Source organism: Canis lupus, chromosome 22 (assembly GCF_048164855.1).
Source record: "Canis lupus baileyi chromosome 22, mCanLup2.hap1, whole genome shotgun sequence".
In the NCBI taxonomy this organism is placed as follows: Eukaryota; Metazoa; Chordata; class Mammalia; order Carnivora; family Canidae; genus Canis; species Canis lupus.
The window spans coordinates 16,589,349-16,595,348 of NC_132859.1; the positions used below are offsets into that span (position 1 = coordinate 16,589,349).

Here is a 6,000-nt window from a genome sequence, read left to right on the forward strand (position 1 = left end):
TAGCTCAGTTAAGTGTCTGCCTTCAGCTCAGGTCCTGATCTCAGGGTCCTGGAATGGAGCCCTACATCCGGCTCCTTGCTCAGCAGAGCATTCGCTTCCCCTCCCTTCCCCACTTGTGCTCGCTCTCTGTCTCAAATAAAGAAATAAAATCTTTAAAAATAATAAAATAAAATAGAATTACTATTGATACATGCGACATGGAAGTATCTCAAAATAGTTTTGCTGAATGAAAGAAGCTGGACCAAAAAAGAGTTCATACCATATGACTGCACTTATATAAAACTCTAGTAAATGTAAACTAACATGTAAAGAGAGAGTGGTTGCCTGGAAATGAGTGGGTAGGAGGAAAGGATTATAAAATAGTGTGATAAAATTTGTAAGGTTGATTGTGGTGCTGTTTTCATGAGTGTGTACACATGGCAAGACCCATCAAATTTTACGCCTTAAATATATGCAGCTTCTTGTATGCAAATTGTATTTCAATAAAGTTATTAGGAAGAGGAGGAGGAAGAAAAGACCTAGGCTTAGTGATTCTCACCTGTTGTTAGTACACTAGCAAAAAAAAAAAAAAAAAATCCAAAAAGCGAGAATATTTTCTCAAATTTGGAAATTGTTATGGAAAAGTCAAGAATATACAGGGTTTTCCAGGAAGTTTTTATAGGTTTAAGGAATTTTTAAAAATTGATACTTGGAAAGTGTTTGGTAAATGAGTCTCACTCCATCCTTTGGAGTCTTAGATGGAACTACCATTCGCCTCAAGCCTTTATTTGTTTGCAGTTCCGGTCATTTTCCTGCAAACTTGCTGCACACATTACAAGCATGTCTTATCAGCTTCATGACAGTTGCCATTGCAGACACTCCTGCCTCCATGCCAACCTGCTCCCCTTCAAGTCCTTGGCTCTGAAATCAGGTCTTTGCCTGCCAGACATTTCTTGGCCTGCTCCTGCCATCTAAGCTGCTGGGTGCACTCAGCTTTTTATGCTCTATCCTTTGTCCTCTGGCTCACTACTTCTGGTTACCTGTGGAGGTGTACAGCCCCAGCCACGGGCTTCTAGGATTTAAACACTAATCAGACCTACCTGATGCCTCTGTCTGGGTCTGAGAGTAAAATTGTGGGGATGTGGTTCAGATTCTCTTGAGCTGGATTATTTTCTTACCTATGAATAATATCACAGGTTTCTTTAGTCTAAAGGTAGACAGTTGGCTTCCCCAAGAGACTCCAAGTATGTCCATGGAAACCTTCCTGACCTCTGCCACAGGCTGAGCTGGGTTTCCTCTCCTCTCCTCTAAGATCCCACACTCCCCTTTATTATCCCACTTACTTTGTTTGCTTTGTATTTTCTTGCTTTTTCCCAATCTATATCCTGTTTCCAGTGTGGAAAATTCTAGAGAACAGGAATCTTGTCTTACACATCTCGTTTTGTCAGCATGTAGCACACATTCAGGCACACAGGGGACAGATGGCTAAACAACTGATTTAGTTAGAATAGGAATACTAGCAGGACCCAAGTTGGTAGGTCTTGGGGATCATCTGTGTTTGCTTCAGCTTCTATTACAAATGTGGTTCCTTGACTTTTGATTTTTATCAGTGTGGTTTGGAAAGAAGCATTACCCTTCTTATTCTCTGCTAAACTGTATAGAAACTTATAAAATGTCTAAGTCTTAAAGATACATAAACACTAAATCAATTTATTCTGTCCAGATGAACTCTAACCTGCTTTCCAAATATATTACATTTCTTAGTCATATTCAGCAATCAGAAAGCTATGTTTGTTACATTTCTTAAAAAGAGAGATGACCAAGATTTGCACCCTCAATCTCTGGCCAATTTACTTCCCACATGTACCTGCTAAAGTCCTCCAAGCAGAATAGAGCAACCACTCCAGGAAAATTCACTTCAGAAAAATGCTGCTTCCCGATTAACTACTCCCCCACCAGGGAGTAGACGAGAGAGTGAGAATTATCTGGGAGCCCTCCTATAATCCCTCTGGTTTGAGTCCGGTACTAGAGGCCAAAGCTATCAGTCTATACCTGCCCCAATTTGCCTCTCTGGTTGCTGCTGGGATAATGCCCATTGAACAGGAGGTCTCACACCCACCTGACCACAGTGCCCCTAAGGGGAAGGGAATAGATGTTGCCCATCTTTCCCCCTTCCATTTCTGGCCCTAACCTCTTTATCCCACCCACCTCCCTGGGGAACAGGTCTTGGCCTGGACCTGAGTTCATCAACCAAGGAGTTAGAAGGATGATTTAAGGTACATACATACTGGACAAGAGCCAAGAGGGAAATCTGAGGAAATGGCACCCTAACCCCATTTCTATCCCATATTTGCCCTCTATCACCAAATCCCTATAGCAGTAACTCAATAAGAAAGCAAAACTGACAATGAAGATGGGAATAGCCCTGAGGCTGAATCCTAAAGAGCTATGACACATGTCTAAGGTATCAGGTTCCAAGAGGATTGGACAGCTGTGGGCAGTAGGATGTGCTTCTGTCACCTGGAGGATGTGGGCCCCAGTGACAAGACAGGAGGAGTCTTTTCTGGCAACATCTGAGGTGAAGACATCTGACCACTCAACAGCATGAACAGGCCCAAGACACTGAGCTGTGATCTCCTCCAAGGCACAGAGAGAACTATGCAGCCACCTACTCACTGCTGTCAGCACTGAGAGAAAAAACAAAGCCCCTCATTTTCTCCTGCTTTTGCCCTCCAGTCCTCCAACTGTCTGCTGTCTGAGACTCTTGGCCTGATGTGAGCATGTGCTAGGAAAGCCAGACCCACTGGCAGGGCATGGAATGGATGATTTCAAGTCAAGACATGGAGTATCAACAGAGACCAAGTAAAGAGCCAGACCTCTTCCTACTGAGGAAGCTTTACTGAAAGAAACAGAAGAAAAGCTAAATAAAATTCATAAAACTGCCTAAAGCTATGCAATTAGAGAATTTTAAAAAGTTTGTGTACATTTTTTAAAAATCTCAATTGAAAAATGCAGTTACAGAACTAAAAAATAGAATTCAATTGAAAATGGAATTTACAATCTAAAATATCAAGTCAAAGAACTATTTTACTATGGAAGAGCAAAAAATACAAAGGAAAAAAAAGTGAAAAGAAAAAAATGTGAAGACTAGACCCAGGAGACCTAAGATGCAAAATGCAGAGTTGCAGGAGGTGGTACTAAACAGACCCAGGACGAGCAAGAGTGTAAACGGAGGGGAAAAAACTCTGAGTTGGAAAAGAGATACATTTTTGCATTGAAAAGCTTATATAACATCAGGCAGAAATAATGAAAAATCAAATACACACCTGATAAAATCTCTGAACTCAGGATAAAGAGACTTGCCTTGGCTTCCAAACACAGTGAGAAGATGAGTTTCAGAGGTAGGAGAATCAGAGCAGCAACAGATTTCTCATCTGCAACTTAGGACACCAGAAGATAGTGGCACAATATACATTTAGCTTTTCAAGGAAAGCATGTGATCCAAGAATCTTATACTACCCAATAAAATATTCATATGGGAAAAGAGGATTTCTTTTCAGCTCAAGAAGACTTACAAGGTATGCTACCCAAGCATATTTCTAAATAAATTACTTAAGAGAGAACTCTAATTAGAAAAGAATAAAGAATCTCAAGGTAGGATGAAATATTCAAAGAGTAGAAGTCAGTCAAAAAAATATTTATTAAGTTCTATTTTGTTCCAGGGTGGAGTGGAGATAGACAGAGACCCTCCAGAAGCTCCTATTCAGGGACTTGGTGCTGTGAAGATTTCATGGGGTAGTGAGAAAGAGAGGGACAAGTACACAGGTGCTGTTTTGATAGAGTTGGGGATGATGCTTGATATGAGGATGGACCGTAAGGAGAAGGGGACCTTGCCATCTCAGAGAAGAGTACTCTGAGCAGAAGGTACACGGTCTCCGAGAAGGAAAGAAACATGGTGTGTCCCTTCATGCAGAAAGAAAACCAGTGTGGCTGAGTGTGGGGAGCTTGGGCAGAAGGAGGCAACATGGCAGAGATGGTCACCAACTCACTGAAATCAGGTTCTTCCTCTTATTCCTGGGCATGTGGTTAGACCACCTTCCCAGCCTACCTAGAAATGGGGTATGAGAGCTCCAGCCAGAGCAATGTGGGCAGAAGTGATATTCAATTATGCTCCCTAAAAACCATCCAAATGCCCTCCTCCCTCCTCGTTTTCCAGCTAGTTAGACTGGAAATGGCCCCAACAGTGACTTTGAAAGAGAGCTGCATATTGAAGATGATGACCACTTGTATCTTTGAATGATTGATATAGATGAACTTCACCAACCTGATCACCAAGCTGGTATGTGAGCAAGAAACAAAACCACCACACTGTCTGAGCCATTGTTGAATACTGGGTAAAAAACAAAGCAAAGCAAAACAAACCTGTTAAAGCAATTAGCACACCCTGACTACTACAAGTGGATAGGGTCTTGTGGGACCATTGTACAGAGTTCGAATTTCTCTCCCAGTGTAATAGGAAGGGCTGAGGGTGTAGTGGGAATGAGAGGGGGAGGGGTTCAGGAGGAAGTGACACTATCAAATTTATATTCTAGAATCTAGGGGCAGGGCTCCGAATCAGTCTTAGGAAAGATCATTGTGGCTCAGAGTGGAGCTTTAGAGAATGAGAGGCTATGCAGTGATTGCAATTTGGAGAAGTTCTGGAGGTAAGAGTTGGTTACAGGATATGTGAGAAGGTGGAAGAAAGGAGGACTCATACATTTGAGGTAATTACTGAAATGTGGACAATTAAGATTTGTTCACCCCTGTTAAATCTGCAAGGTCTATTAGGCACCCAAGGGAGATGTTAGGTATATGAATCCAGAGTTTCAAACAATAAATTAAGGTTGAGGAAAGAACCATGAGAAACATAAACATATCCATGTTTCTGGAGCCTGTGACTGAGATCTCTTAGGGGAGAGTGTTGGTAGAGAAGACAAAGCAGAGCCCCAGGATTCTTGGCATTGCTAGGTGAGGAGGAGCCAGCATTACTGTCTCAGAAGGCGTGCCATTGAGGTAGGAGAAAAGCCTGGCTAGTGCAGGCTCACAGAAGCTTGGGGTGGGGGGTTTCCAGGTAATGTTTGGCTGCTGCGGTATAAGTGGAGAATAAGCAGGGAGTAGTTCAGGGCTTTTCCAGTCAGATACTTAAGCAGGGATGTATTAGTTTCCTAGGGCTACCATAACAAATTGGTGGCTTAAAACAACAGATTTATTCTCTCACATTTCCAGGGGCCAGAAGTCTGAAATCAACAAGATAGCAGAGTTGAATCCTTCTTGGAGGCTCTGGAGAATTCGCTCTATGCGTCTCTCCTAGTTCCTGATGGCTGTTGGCAATCCTTAGCTTATAGACAGATCACTGCAATCTCTGTGTCCATCTTCTCTCTGGATTTCTGTGTCTGTTTCTCCTTTCCTCTTCTAAGCACTTGTCATTGCACGTAGGGCCCTGTTCTCATCCAGGACAATCTCATCTCGAGTTCCTCAACTTAATTACATCTGCAGAGATCAGTTTTCCCAAATAAATTCACATCTATAGACTCCAAGCCAGCATAGCTTTGAGGAGGGGTCACTATTTGACTTCCTATAAGGAGGGAGTGGGGGAGAGCAAGTGAGTTAAAAGGATTTACAAAGAAGCTATTCAGTTGGATCATGGGATCCAAGCTGGATGAGTAGGGAGAGGAGGACATGAGAAGGTCATGGAGAAGAAAGAGCAGCTAAGCAGGAGAACTAGAGCGAGGGAGGATGACATCATAATGGTTGATGGAGTTCACTTATTGATGACGACACAGTCTGGGCAGGGGCACCTGAGTGAGAGACTGAAGGGACATGGAGGAAAAGAGGGCATGGATTCAGAGTGCTGGCTGGATCACCAGCATGGGCGATGAAGCCCTCAGAATGATGACCAGAGTGGAGAAGTCGAGAAACAGTGAGTCCATGGCCGGGAGCATCAACAAGCAAGAGACAGGACAAAAGCAGGAGGACAGCAAT

General features: G+C 42.9%; 1 long non-coding RNA gene across 1 annotated transcript in view; it reads right to left on the reverse strand.

Moving 5' to 3' along the window:
* LOC140613941 (uncharacterized) overlaps window positions 1-5,754 on the reverse strand; it is a 52,822-nt gene extending 47,068 nt beyond the window's left edge. The window contains exon 1 of the long non-coding RNA XR_012014872.1: window positions 5,237-5,754. This is a non-coding gene — a long non-coding RNA (uncharacterized lncRNA). The remainder of the gene's footprint in view (window positions 1-5,236) is intronic.
* Window positions 5,755-6,000: the final 246 nt, after the last annotated feature.